Source organism: Epinephelus lanceolatus, chromosome 23 (genome assembly GCF_041903045.1).
Source record: "Epinephelus lanceolatus isolate andai-2023 chromosome 23, ASM4190304v1, whole genome shotgun sequence".
NCBI lineage: Eukaryota > Metazoa > Chordata > Actinopteri > Perciformes > Serranidae > Epinephelus > Epinephelus lanceolatus.
Window position 1 is genome coordinate 20,215,938 of NC_135756.1, and position 14,401 is coordinate 20,230,338.

A 14,401-nucleotide genomic window follows, 5' to 3' on the forward strand; every position below is an offset into this window, starting at 1 on the left:
AAAACACACACATGCACTCAGACCCACACTGGCATAATTGAGGAGCACTGAGGAGTCCTGGCTCCCACACAGTTCAAGAAAACACACACACACTCTTAGCAGTCACGACAATAGTTGTACGTGCTTGAGCCATGTGTGGGCACACATTGATTTTGCCTGCCCCTGGGGAAATTTGTCATCCCTGTTGTTGTCTCAGAAAAAAACTTCCCCACATCAAACACTTAACCAAAACTTATTTCATAAGCAGAACATGCACGCTCAAATAGTTCTTCAAGACATTCTAGCCTCTAATTTGCTGCTGAGTTGTTTTTCATTCAGCTGATTTAAATGCTTTCCGTGAAGGTCTGCTGGCTTATTGCATGATGCATGAGGCTCATTTACAAGTGTAACAATGGGAATATATGCCTAATGGGCTTGATGCTGGGGGAATACCTGTGTGAAACTCAGACTTGCTCTGACTCATAACTCTTAACCACTGGCAGGTGGGAATCCTGTATTTTTCTAACTCTGTGTGTGTGTGTGTGTGTGTGTGTGTGTGTGTGTGTGTGTGTGTCTGTCCTCTGTCCATATTTGTGAATCTAACAAGATTGAAATGTATGTACGTTTAGCTCTGCCTGTGTCTTTTGAGGAATTCGTGACATTCACAGCCACAGTCGCACGGCGGGATGCAGGAATGCATATGGGAACACTGGGCATGAATGCTGGCAGGTGTCAAGCGCTCATGTTGACACACGCACCTGCTCGCATGCACAGACACACACACACAGACACACACACACACACACACACACGTGCTATCATGCATAAAACTCACAATGAAGCACTGTTGGAAAGCACTTTTGTGTAACGGCAGGGAGAGACAAAACAGAGAAGAAAAGCTGCAGGTGGCTGGCTTGGATCAAGTACGGTGCCTTCTTCCAATGTGTGTGTCACTGCACACGAAATTTAGATTGCTGATGTGATGCAGCTGTCTGAGGTATACAATATTCAAATGACACAGAAGTTGAGGAAAAATATGCATGAAAGGGTGGACTGAGGCATATTTTAAAGCGAGCAAAGTGAGGGAGACCCAACTGGTACTTGAGGCTATGTTTATTGGTGAAGTGGTGGGAGGGGAAAGTGCTGAAGAGCTGAAGAGATAAGGATGAAAAGGAGACACTAAGACTACATCCACTATAATACATTTTTATTTTAAAACATATAATTCTTCTTGAAATCCGGTCCGGCAGACCATAGATTACACACCTACTTTCACCAAACAAGGATGGCGATGGCAATCTTGTGATGCCATGTTGACTTTGGTTATATGCCCAGAGTCGTCACTACTCTGGCGTATCAGTACCCCTAAATCTGAGACCTTTGAAAGTGCTGCTGAACCTGTTTTGGTTTGAAAACTCCAGGGTTGCATGGAGTTGTTAGTTTGGATCGGTGGAAATGGAGACTTTTGAAATGACGCAGACACCCATGTTTGCTTCCCGATTGGGTCTTCAGTCATGACGTGTTACACCAAAATGTTATAGCTCGGTCTACAAAGCTTTTGTGAATCCATCCTTTTTTTGTGGGGTACCACTTAACCATGGCCATGGCATCCTCTGGCAATGGATATTTCTCGTGGTACCGCTCTAATGTGTTGCTGTATTTGCTTTGCAACAACTACTAATCCATGTCTGTTTTCTGCCGCCTTGACTGCCTTATACTCACGTGTTCTACCTTGTCATCGGTCCAAGCAAAGAAATCTCTCCTTACTTTTGGCCATTGCTGTTTCTACTCCGTAATGTCTTCTGTAACTAAGCAACCAACCGCGGCGTAGGCAATCTGCTTTCTGTTTACACTGGCATTCCATTTTAAAATGAAAACACATTAGTGTGGACGTAGCCTAAAGACGTGAGCGATAGCATTAGGACTGAATCTAAAGCTATGAAAGTAATTGTTTATTTATTTACCCAATCAATCTCCAGTTGAAATCAGCCATGCAGTAAATTGTTTGAGTGCACGAGAAGAGGTGAGTTATCAAACCAGTCTTTAATCATAATGGCAGTTTCCCTCTAGTCAACCACAGAGGTTCTCAAAAAATTGTAATTTGACTTAATTAAACATAGAGGCAGTGACTGCCCCATACTGATTTCATAGCCTGAAGTAAGAATAGATACGAGATAATGAGCAAAATGAGGAGGCTTTTTTTCTTAACTGTCATAAATAATAAGAGCATTAATCCACATGCTGGAGGTGTTTGTCCCTCTCTTTATGTCAATTTGTTGGACTAAACCTAATACATGTCATAAGGCATCTCGCGTATACAACTTTAATTGTCAGCTTGGGCTGTTACTTAAGGAGTCATTAAAAACTGGTACCCGCAGCCTCAGTTTGTCGCAACTTTTTCCTGTCAAAATGTCTGCAACGATAACAGGATGCACTCGGTGCTGCTTTACCTGTCAAACTGTCCACGCTGGATAGTGTTCAGTATAAGTGCTAATTAAAGATTAAAAAGAAAAGAGAGGGGATGAACATCATTGTCTGTCGACTGCTGGTTCTGTTTGTGAGTAGACTTGTGTCACTCAGTATTGAATGGGTATCATGACTAGATTTGTATTCACGGCATTGAAAAGCAGGTGAAGACAGATGGCTGTTTGTTCTGTGTGTGACTAAATTTGTGTCATTTCCAAAATGTGTGATACCAGGCTATAGAGGCGTGTGTGTTAGTGTGAGAGAGAAAGTGATAATGTACCGATAAAGAGATATTAAAGGCTGTAGCCTCGGGTCCCTGGCCTCCAGCCCTCTGGCCATCCTCACCTCTGAGATATTGGCAGTGATTGCGTGTGTGTGTGTTTCTGTGTGTGTGTGTGTGTGTGTGTGTGTGTGTGTGTGTGTGTGCACGGACACAGATGTTGCAAGCAAGTCACATGTCTGCTCATGCCACAAATTTCACCAAACCTGTGTGTGTGCCTTTATATGTGTGTATGTGTGATGATACCACTATCACCAGCACCACCACACCTCAATCACCTGTCATACCCTGTCCTCCAGCCAACCCTCTGACCTTCTCCCAGCAGCAGGTGCAGATCCATCTCTACAATTGTAAATCTTTTTTCGTGCAGCCTTTTAATAAGGTTCCTCTTGAAATTTAAATTGACTGAGGCGGTAGGTTGGTATTTCAGCTCCTGCCTCTCCAGCGGAGCTTTCTATGTCACCGTGGTTAATTCATTGTCACCCTGAGCATGTAATACCTACCGGGGTGTGAAGGGTTCAATTTTAGGTTCCATCCTGTATTTTCCATGTTCACATCCCCACTTTGTAACACTGTGAACAGAATGTCTGACTCAGTAATCTAAGTATATGAGCGTCAACTACCTGAACTACCTTGACACCATCCGTGAGTCTCTGGCAGATTTAACGAGCTCAGTTATCCATTTCATTTCTGTAGCTTAATAGTGATATCATTTCAGTGTAAAAATAACTAAATCTTTTCCAAACCAGTGGCCAGAATCTTGAGGATTTGGTGACAGCATGTTTAGATTGACAGGTTAAAAGGAACAAGCAAACTTGAAGCAGACCTATAAGCAGTCAATTCAAGCAATTCAATTCAGTGACTAATCCAGGCCTTCATCTTGTCTCAGTCTTACAATCCTTATAGATACAACAGTTTTAACCAGGTGCCACATGAAACTACTTATTGTTGTTCCAATCTGTGACTAAAGCCCTATTCACACGAAACTAGTATCACCTGGGGACCTCTGGCAATTCATAATGATTGCAGAGGTCTATGATTTTAAACTGAGTGAATCTGCCATGTCTGTAATTTGTCACGTAAAAATTTCAACACAAATTACCTACCATCTTTCTGTCTCCTTTCCAGTCAAGAACTTTGGAGGCTGTGTTGGTATTTGTACATGTACGTGACCACGTATGGCAGAATTTGTTCTGTTTGTTTAATTCACATTTAAAAGGAAAAAAAGGGACGTTAACGCTGTCCATCCCCACTTGTGGTACTATTTAGTTTTTCTGTTGTGTAGAGTGGAGTTACAAATGAATGCGTGCATCATATTGGGGGGGGGATAATGATAATGTAAACTTGAGTATAATACAGATTTTGCTTCCTGTGCGAATGCATCTTGTACAAGTTACAGGAAATATTACAGTACATTTTCTATAACCAATGTTAGATTGACAAGCATTTTTTATATTGTTGCTATGGAAACAGTGATGATATAAATTAATTTAAGTCTGTTTCCATCTCATATTTCCTGGGGCATTTAATTATACCTGAAATATTTGTCTGTGCTGTGTTATGGCCTTGAAGTGCCTCTGTGTGTTTTCCTGTGTTGCCCTCCATATGATTAGAGCTTTGAAAAGAACCCAAAACATATTTATATATTGATACGTATTGACACTTTTAGCCACGCTAGCAACGTGGCTCTTGGAAAAGCAATTTTTATTTGTTGGTCGATCGACCACTTTGCTCCAGGCAGGGACGCCTTTCTGCACACTTGGTTTAAGCGCTGCACGTGAAACAACAGCAGTAACCTTGGAGCTAGGAACCTGCACGCTAAGACGTCTTTTAATGTTTTATGTGATGCTTTCTTTTGCAAGGATTTAGCCATTTGAAAAGGAAACTGTTTTTTGCTGTGTCTATGTGACTCATGGAGGCAACAGTGGTCCAGTATTGAGAGAGATCACTTCAGCTGCAGTGGCAAAACAAGCTGCAATGTAATCCCTACGAGACATTTTATATCATCAGTTTACATCCACTAGAAGTGCTTGTTTTTCTACTGACAGGCTCAAATTGGTATTATAAGTGTATGACAACATTATGGAAAGGACCCTACAGAGAAATGAAACATGTTTTGATCTGGTCAGTCTGTTAGCGTGTGAAACCAAGTCTAGAACAGACGACTAGAACATGAGACCCAGATACAGGCAGATGACAGTTAAGCTAACGGTTATACGGTTTTTTAACAGTGATGATGACTGCTAGTTATTGATGCTTAATGCCGCATGATGCATGCTCAGCCGGTAGGTCGCTGCTGTAAAACTGAGCTTTCTGAAACAAAGAAGCACGGTGAGGTGGTCTTGATGGGTGAGTTTCATAGCTGCAGTGGGGAAGAGTCATTACCATCACCAGACTAACACCTTATCTGCTACAATCTCTGCATGGCTGCTGAAAAACTCCAGGGAGTCAATGCCTCACTAGGGCCATTAATTTAGTGCTTCGCATATATGTAGAACTTCCAGATAAGCTTAGTGTCTGTGGAAAACTAAGAAGACCAATGATTCAACTGTTACCATCTCTTAATGATTTTGCTTCTTTGACGTAGCTGGATGGAGAGTAGTCGATTTGCTCTATGACACCACCACCACTGAGATTGTGTGCAGCAGCCTGATATTGGTGATTTATAAGTTACGGAGTGACACATGTGGGCAAGAAGGGGTTAAACGGAGCCTCAGTATGCATTTTAAAACAGACCCTACGTCCACTTGTCTTGTTCTGTCATTTTATTGTAGTTTCTTCTTTGTAATTCTTTGCCTCTTTGCCACTTTCTTCGCTCTCGCCTATATCAATCTCATCTCTGTCACTTCTGTTCTCTTCATTTGCATTCTGCATAAAAGTCTCTCTCCCATTCCCTTTGTTTTTCATCTTCTATCAGTGTCACCTCCCTCTCTTTTCTTAACCCCTTGGCTTTTTAAACACTCATCTCATTTCACTTCCCTCGCTTTCTGTTCAACCCAGATCTCTCTTGTTGTGTCCTATTCAAGGAATCGGCGTTGCTTTGCGTCCTGTCTCCATTTGTTGTTTCCCATCAATTATCTCAGTTTCCTTCATTCATCTTCTTTCTGTCTTTCTCTCCTCGGCCTCCCTCTCTCCTCCCACAGTTTTTCCCCATCCTTTCTCTTTAATTTCTCTTTTTCTTTCCCCTCCCTTCTCTTTAGTCTCCTATGTGTCTGCATAACACCCCCCCCCCCCACACACACACACACACATCTCTGTCATCTTTCCCTCTCATTGTTTCTCACTTGCTTCTTCTTCCTTCTCCTTGCACACAATAAATGTTTCTGTGTCATCTTTCCTCTCTCCTTGCTCCTTGCCTACCTTAAATATGCGGTATTTTTTGCTGTTTCCTCTTCTCTCTCAGCCCCCTTTTTTGTCTTTGTGCTCTCGTGAAGTATCCTCCATTTACCTACTTTCCCTCACTGTCTTTCTTTCATCTTGTCTATCTGTTTTTGTTTGCTTGTCAACAAACAAATTACAGGCTGCTATTCTATTCAGCATATCCTGTGATGTGGGGAGCATGCACGGGGTAAAACCGAGACAGGAAAAGGAATATCACTGTTGTTTAGCGGCAATTAAAGTAGCATCTCTGATACCGAGAGAGAAACAATGAGGTGGGAAAGGATGAGGTGATCTTTCTTTGTTTCCCAATCTCTCCAGCTCTTAAAGTTGCTTTTTTTTTAATGCTTTTCTGCTCTAAAAACTGTTTAGGAATGGCCTGTGGAGCGTGACAAAAAGCTCAAGGTGTCAGCCAGGCTTGTAAATTTCCCTGGTCCCAATCTGCTCAAGGATTGTTGTGATGCGCCGGTAGCCCAGATGTGCCCCTAATCCAAGGTGGGGCCACCTTGGATCGGACTTGGCTCTGACCTGTAGAGGCGTGGACACAGGGTCTCTGTGAGTGTCCTGCGGTGTCTGGCACCAGTGCGTTGGAATTTGGAGGCCAGGTTGACACTTTGAGGTCTTTGCCACATTCCTTGGGCCATTCCTGAGCGTTGTTTGCAGTGTGGCATGGTGCATTATCCTGCGGGGGGGCACTTGGTCTACACCGATGTTTCAGTTGGTGGAACATGTCAGATGATATCCACATGAATGCTAGAATCAAATGTTTTCCAGCAGAACAATGCATTAGAACAATAATCAAAGTTATTCACTTTACCTGTCAGTGGTTTTAATGTTTTGGCTGATGGGTGTATAAGACTAGATATTATCTTCTTAGATTTTAGAATTATGGGGAGATAAAATGAGATTACACAAGATATTTAGAATGTTTCCATTTGATGAAATGGTTCAGCCATAAAAAAATATGTTAGGTCATTGATTTTAGTGTTTCAATCTATCTCTCTAAACATCATATAGCTTTAATAAAAGGTTGAAAAGAATCAAGAACGGAACAGAAAGCGCAGAAAAGGGGCTGTGGCATTCGCTTTGGCTCAAGATGTAGAAAATCTACAACTACCAGAATGCATTGCGCCACACTGGACCAATAAACACTCCCGCTGGTGGATGACTTAGTATGAGCTTGGCTGTTTTTCCACAGGAAATGATATGACTGCCGGCTGGTAAGAAACAATTTGACGCAGTATCAGAGTCTTGGTTCATATTTGATCAGCTCTGCTTAGTTTTACAGTTTGATCTTAGTCTTCTCAGCTTCCATTTTTACAGTGCAGGAAATATTATGGCCTCCTGTTCATGAACTCCCATATTACAGCCAAACAGTGCACTGAAATAGGTTTCTGAGGACATTTTAGGTGATAATTAGGCAGTACAGAAACAGACAATGTGCTTTTATACTCTTTGCATCCGTGGTGGGGCATACAAAAATGTAGAAGTACAACCTATATTTGGAGCAACAGCCTGAGAGTCAGCTGAGAGATGAGATAATAATCTGGGCGCTGTTAACCGTAGTGCATTTACAAATGCTACCCACATTACTATGATTCAAAGCTGGTCGAAAATCGGCAAAGTATCCCTTTGATGGAACAAATGTTAATGGATTTTCAGTATAAAATGTGACTAAATACACAGGAAGAGGTACAAGAAGTCTTTCTATTGGTATTAGTTTCTGTGGTAGTAAATTTCTCAAAAAGAAGCAATGAGGAGTAAATGTGAAATAAGATAGATGGGAGGATAGACGCAGAGGCAAGGGGTCATAGAGTGAGGAGAAAAAGACAGACAAATGGACCCAGACAGAGACGACAGGGTTAGACAGACACCTAACTTTCAGCCACAGCAGTCTTGATCCTGGTAAATTAACTTGGTGAGGTCCCACTGTGCCAGTCCTCTCCTCATTAGACACAGACCACGGCTGGCTGTTTGAGAGCTGAGTCAAATTTTGAGCAAGTAAACAACTCTCTGGGCTGACTCAAAACTAGGGCTCGGCACAGCCAGATCAATTTACAGTATGTGTGCTTTCCGTTTCTCGGTCTCCATCCTCTGATATCTCGGTCAAAAACGGTTCCAGCTCGATCTGGAAAAAGATACTGTGGTCCGCACTGCTCTAAATATTTTACAATTTGTCTCCACACAAAAGTCTAAATATAAAAAGCTGGACTCATTGAAAACAGGTCAGGTGAATTGAATGCTCATCCAGCTTTTGTATATGCGTATGGACATCTACACTTTGATTTGAGTTTAATTGATTTAATCCCCATCATCGACCCTGACTGTAACTGTGAGTGGGTGTGCGCAACTTCTGCAACATATCCAATCCTCTCTCCGACACTGTTTTGTGTGTGACTGCGGGTGTGTGCAACAGAGAGGCTGTGTATGTGTGTAATGCAGTGGGGTTAATTAGCTTCAGACCACTGCCATCTATCAACCTAAAGCTCAGACTCTGGCCCCGACAGCTCCATTACTACCAGACACACACACGCAAATGCGCACTCACAGACACATGCATAGTCATGATGTGTGAATTCCCACATGTTGTTCACACACACACACACACACACACACACACTTATGTATCAATATACAGATGCATAACAACCACATGTTATCATTAACACCTATTCACTCTGTAAGATAAGACAGCTTAACGTTGGTCAGGTTTAGGGCTAGGGGAAGAAACTGATGCAGCATAGTTTCACATATTTTGCATGGCAATACTTTATCGATACACAGACGCAAAGCATTGATTATTTTTGTTATATAAATTGATAATATTGCAAATACAAATTATACTTATCTTTTGCTATTTCAGTCCACTTCATACATTTTGCTGCAACAAAACCAATTAAAGTGAGATGAACAAACTGAAAACTTCATCTTATTGAATAAAACAGATGTTTAAGTCTCTTTTGGGGACATAATTTGCAGTAGAGAAACAATAATAATTTACAGTATATATTATTGCAATAGTTAGCATATTGCAAAACATTTAAAATCGCAGTAGTTTTAGATTATGGCCTAAGTATCGTGATAATATCATATCTTGGGGCCTCCGGTGATTCCCACGAGTCAGGCTGGACCAATTCAGGTCATAGACACTTCCTTTAGGTCTTCACATGACAAAGGGAAAACTACAGTATCTCTTTAAGAGAATGTTAAGACTAGAAGCCTTTATACTGCCTCAGGTATTTTTGATTTCCCTTAGAGTTTCCAAGTGGCATTTCAAAAGGTCACTCTTAGCTGGTTATAGGTTTCTTTAGCTTGAAAGTAGAGCACTGGTTGCTGATCACATCACATTACTCACTTTGGAGCAGTTTCATGTACGAGATGCATTGTCAGTACTCTTTGGCATCGTTTGTTGAATTGGCCAAGGAGGTTTCAGTTTGGTTTGTTTGTTTGGTTGTTTTTCTGTCAGTAGGGCTACGGAAAAAACTGGCCCGATTTTTATGAGACTTGGTGGAAGGGTGAAGCATGGGTCAAGGGAGACCCATTACATTTTGGAGCAGATCCGAATCATGGGGTGGATACAGATATTATTTGTCACTTTCGTCAACATTTTGAGAAAGCACATTTGGCCTTGGTGGAGGTCAGCACTCTCCAAGTGCTCTTCTAATTTAATATTGTTGCCATGTTTTGAAGGTATTCTTCTTGGTTCCTTTTTTGAAAATGAGTGAAACGGCATAGACTAAATATCCTGAGTTTTGGTCCTTGGCAGGAAAGACACACAAAAAGTCACAGTCTTTCCTCTTTAGGTCTGTTTAGGTCCAAATCTGGCTGTTATCTGTTCAGCTCCCCAGTGGGATGCTGCCTGATCTATAGAGAGGAATGAAACTGTTGCCGACTATCGCCAAAGCCATTAAGGAATAGACGGGGCGAACCTGACTGTCTGTTGGTGGCAGGAGTTCAAGGGTATTAGTTTATATTGGCTTCACTCCTCGAGTGTTTACTCACAAGATCCTGGTGAACACTATTAAAGATGTGTTTCGATCACAAAAATTGTTTCCCACTGCTTAGAAAAATGAGACATCATCAGCCTACTGGTGTGCATTGATTGTTGTCATGGAGGGAAAAATATTAGTTTGTGTTTTTGTCAATAGTCTTTGCTTGGAGGGGAGTACAGTTCAATTAAGAATTAATCTGCTATTTTATGGCCAAGGGAAATCTATTCCATGTTTTCATCGTGGTCATTTCTCTACTTAGGCAAAATAACAAAGATTTAATTTTTTTTTATGTTGGCCAAATTGCTGTTCAATGGCAGCCACACCACATGAAATAGTTTGGCTGTTTGTTCTAGGGAAGAGTTAAGACTAATGAGGCTTAGTTAAGAGGTGCAGGGACTAAGTGCTGGTTCAGAGGCCCTCTGACTCTGCCGAGAATAGCACAAGAGGGTGGACACTGCAGTATCATAAGCCTGTAACTTTCATGCACAAACTTTGGAAATCTGGAACCTTGGAACATACTGTAAGATCAGATATTCAACATCTGCTGATTATCAAATGCCACTGAAAAACACTGAAGTGCTGTGTGTATATTTATGTTGTATAAGGTGGCTCCAAAATAGTGTTGTAAGGACAGGCACAAACTGATGGATAAACTCATAAACAGAAGTATTGGGCAAAGACAGATTCTGGCCTGATGATGGTGCTAGATGAAAAGTTAAGTGATTACAGTTCATCCTGTGGGGAATATGAATGTCCAGTGTTTCCTACAGAATTAGAATCTATGTGTGGCCATAGCTGACTCTGTGTTGGTTCAGAGACGGTCTTCTGCAAATCTTGGTTGTAACCAGTGGTTATTTGAGTTACTGTTGCCTTTCTTTCATCTTGAACCAGTCTGGCCATTCTCCTCTGACCTCTGACATCAATAAGGTATTTTCACCCAGAAAACTGCTGCTCACTGGATTTTTTCTATTGTTCGGACCATCCTCTGTAAACCCTGGAGATGGTTGTGTGTGAAAATCCCAGTAGATCAGCAGTTTCTGAAATACTCAGACCAGCCCGTCTGGCTTCACCTGTCTTAGGCATGTCCGCAAGCCTAAATGAATTAAGTTGCTGCCACATGATTGACTGATTAGCTATTTGCGTTAACAAGCAGTTGAACAGGTGTACCTAATAAAGTGGCCGGTGAGTGTATATCTATGAATTCATGAACGGATATGTTTCACTTTCCCTGTGCCTTGCTTTCGGCTGCTCTGTCTATGTCCAGAGTACGCTCTGTGCTCTGGGAGTTTGGTGCTTTGAGTAACGGGAAGGTATATATTCGAACAGCGCTCCTAATGGATGGTGCAACTCCTAAAAAAAGAAAATCAATATTTGGCAGTAAATGATTATATAGTTTTGGGTCACCAAAAATAAATGAATGCATGGAAAACCCAGCAGGGGGCTATATATTTTGCGTTTTATGAGGCTTGTGCATGTGCAGCCTGTTTATTCTTTTGAGTCTCTTTTGTTGTTGGTTGCCCAGCAGTCTCTTTGGGTGCTATCCATCCATCCATCCATCCATCCACCTTCATCCACTTATCCGGGGCGTGGTTGTGGGGGCAACGGGCCAAGCAAAGCACCCCAGACATCCCTCTCCCCAGCGACATTTTCCAGCTCCTCCTGGGGGACCCCAAGGTGTTCCCAGGCCAGATGAGATATATAATCCCTCCAGCTACTGAACTTTGAACTTTGTTATATGTCAAAAACTTGAAACATTACTTCAGCCCACTGAAAGGTGTGTGTGACAGAGAGAAAGTGTTTTGAGTGTTGATTAAAATGGCACATTCAACAGCACAAACATACCATTTCCCTTTTTATCAAACACACTTGCATTTTCCCCTCTCTCTCTCACACACACACACACACACACACCGCAACATTCATTAGAGCAAATAGAATTAGGGGGATTGGAGGTATAATCTTCTTCCCCAGCGATGTGGGGGAACCAAGCTGTTAATTTCCCGCCTCTAACTACAACTCCAAACCTACTTGCTTTGAAGAAGGATGGAGTCACTCACGACTCACAGCACATGAATGATTTACAAAACTCATGTGTCACATGCCATTAGACGCTCTAGATGTGTGTCTGGGGAAATTGTGGTTGTGCGGCTTTAGAAATATCTGCAGAAAAATACTCATTTTTAAGCAAGCACAGGTGTGTCTGTGGAAGACAGTATTGGGTCTGTGCCTGCAGCAGGCAATATCAGATGTCACTGAATCTGTTTTGGTTTCTCTCTGCTTCTCCTCCTCTTACTCTGTAATGACTCGGGAAATATGACAAGGGGACTGTGCAGTATACACAAGTGTGTGTTTGTGTCTGCATATGTCTCATTTTCCAAGTTTCCCAGCTGCAGAGCGAAATAACAAAAGATCAAAGTACCAGGCTTGCCCAGGTCACAGGGTTATTCTCCCATCGCTGCTGTAAACAGACAAATATCTTATTCCTGCGACCATGCATTCATTTCTCTTTGAAATTGATATTCACCTATTTGGATGCGCAGAGAGAGTAAAAAGACGAGGAGTCACACATCAGCACAGACACGCACACACACACACACACACAAACACAAATACACATTATCCATATAGAGCCAGAAAAACCGCAAACACACGCACGCAAGTTGTTTTACCAATTGTTTCCCTGTTCTGGCCCAGCTTTGATTCTTTTTTTATCAACTCTTTTTTTTTTTTTTTTATTTGTTTATCTCTATCGTCTATGAATTATACATACATACATGTCCTGAAGTTTATGAAAGTTTCCACTTCTATTCCCCTGGCAGAGAGGACCAATAACAGAGTACTCAAGTATCCTAAACCTGAACTCCCACCAAGTTCCCTGAGAGAGATGGAAGATTATTAAAACTACTGAGAAACAAAAGAACAAAATAGTTTTGTTCCAAAATTAGATACCCGAGAAAAAGAAGAAATGTCGTCCACTTAGTGGTGTACATTGATCGATGTCTTGGATGAAAAACATTTTGGCTGTTTGCTCTTTGCTTGAGGAGGTGAATGAATACTGGCTCTGGCTAAGATTTTTGCTATTGATGCGGCCAAAGAAAGTCTAATACATCTTTTGGAAATACGCTCCTGAATTCGGTGCAATTTTACACCTTCTCACTGCAGTGGAGGGACTGTTTAGAAAGTCCTGCAAAACTCAGGAAAGATCCCTGACCTTTCAAAATGGCAAAGACAAGCATGGATGCAGGGTGGCAGGGACTTCAGATGACGCTCAAAGGGAATAAAGACAGTGAGTGATGGGCTTCAGAAACATTCCAGTCACACACACTCACACCCATACTTGCTGTCCGTCTTGAATCTATTCATGCAGTCCCAGTGAGTTTTGCTGTGTTCAGCAATCACTGACATTTATATTTTTGTGGTTGTGTGTAGGAAACAGAAAGCTGACACACCTTATGTTTCGGTGTAGATTGGCAGTTAAGTCTTGCTTCCATTGAATGCCGATGAGACATCTGTCCAACATCTGTGTACATGTTGGCAGGCACAGGGTCTTTCCTTGCTGTCCTCCTCTGTCTGGGGGGAAAATCAATCCGCCTGTCAGCCATCTAACATCTTCCCTCTGTTACGCTACCTATCACTAGCAATACCTCTGCGTGTTTTTTGTGTGTGTGTGTGTGTGCTGTCATGCTGTCAACCTCTGTCTCTCCATCCTCCCATCGGCCTGTTGTGCTTTTTGTCTGTCCGTCCGCCTCGTTGGTCCCTGCTGTCTCTTTTTGTGTCCATCCTCCCTGTGTCAAAACGTCCCCTACTGTCGGCCCACGACACCCCCGTCGAAAAATGTCAGCACTTTGCATCACCAGCTTCCCTCTTTGTTACTTCTCGATCTCATTTCACATTCCGCTTCCCAATTATTTACCACTCTTGCTTCTCCCCTCCACACTTGTTCACTCTCAAATTGTTTGTTTGCTTCTTTCACATCTCTGAGCCAACAATGCGTCGACAGTGCTGCAGTTGAATTTTAACACTCGCAATGACAACGTCTCCTCACATCCCAGAGAATTATTAATCACAGCGATCCCGCAGGGAGTGGGAAGCCTTTATAACCTTGCTCCTACATATACATCCTAAACTATGCATGAAGGCTTACAATAGATGAGAACTATCGCAGCCTGGCTTTCATTTCTTTCTAACCTTTATTTTTGTCTGCTAGCTGGCAAAGGAATTGATTGGGATAATAAATATGAAATGAAATTGAACGATTAAATTAAACATTACTCCAACCTTAAGACATTGTACTCTGCTGACTGTA

The 14,401-nt window shown here is 42.0% G+C and overlaps 1 protein-coding gene across 4 annotated transcripts in view; it reads left to right on the forward strand.

The window, feature by feature from the left end:
* The window catches only part of grm8a (glutamate receptor, metabotropic 8a), a 337,808-nt gene that overhangs the window by 110,710 nt on the left and 212,697 nt on the right, over nt 1–14,401 (forward strand). The window lies entirely within an intron of this gene.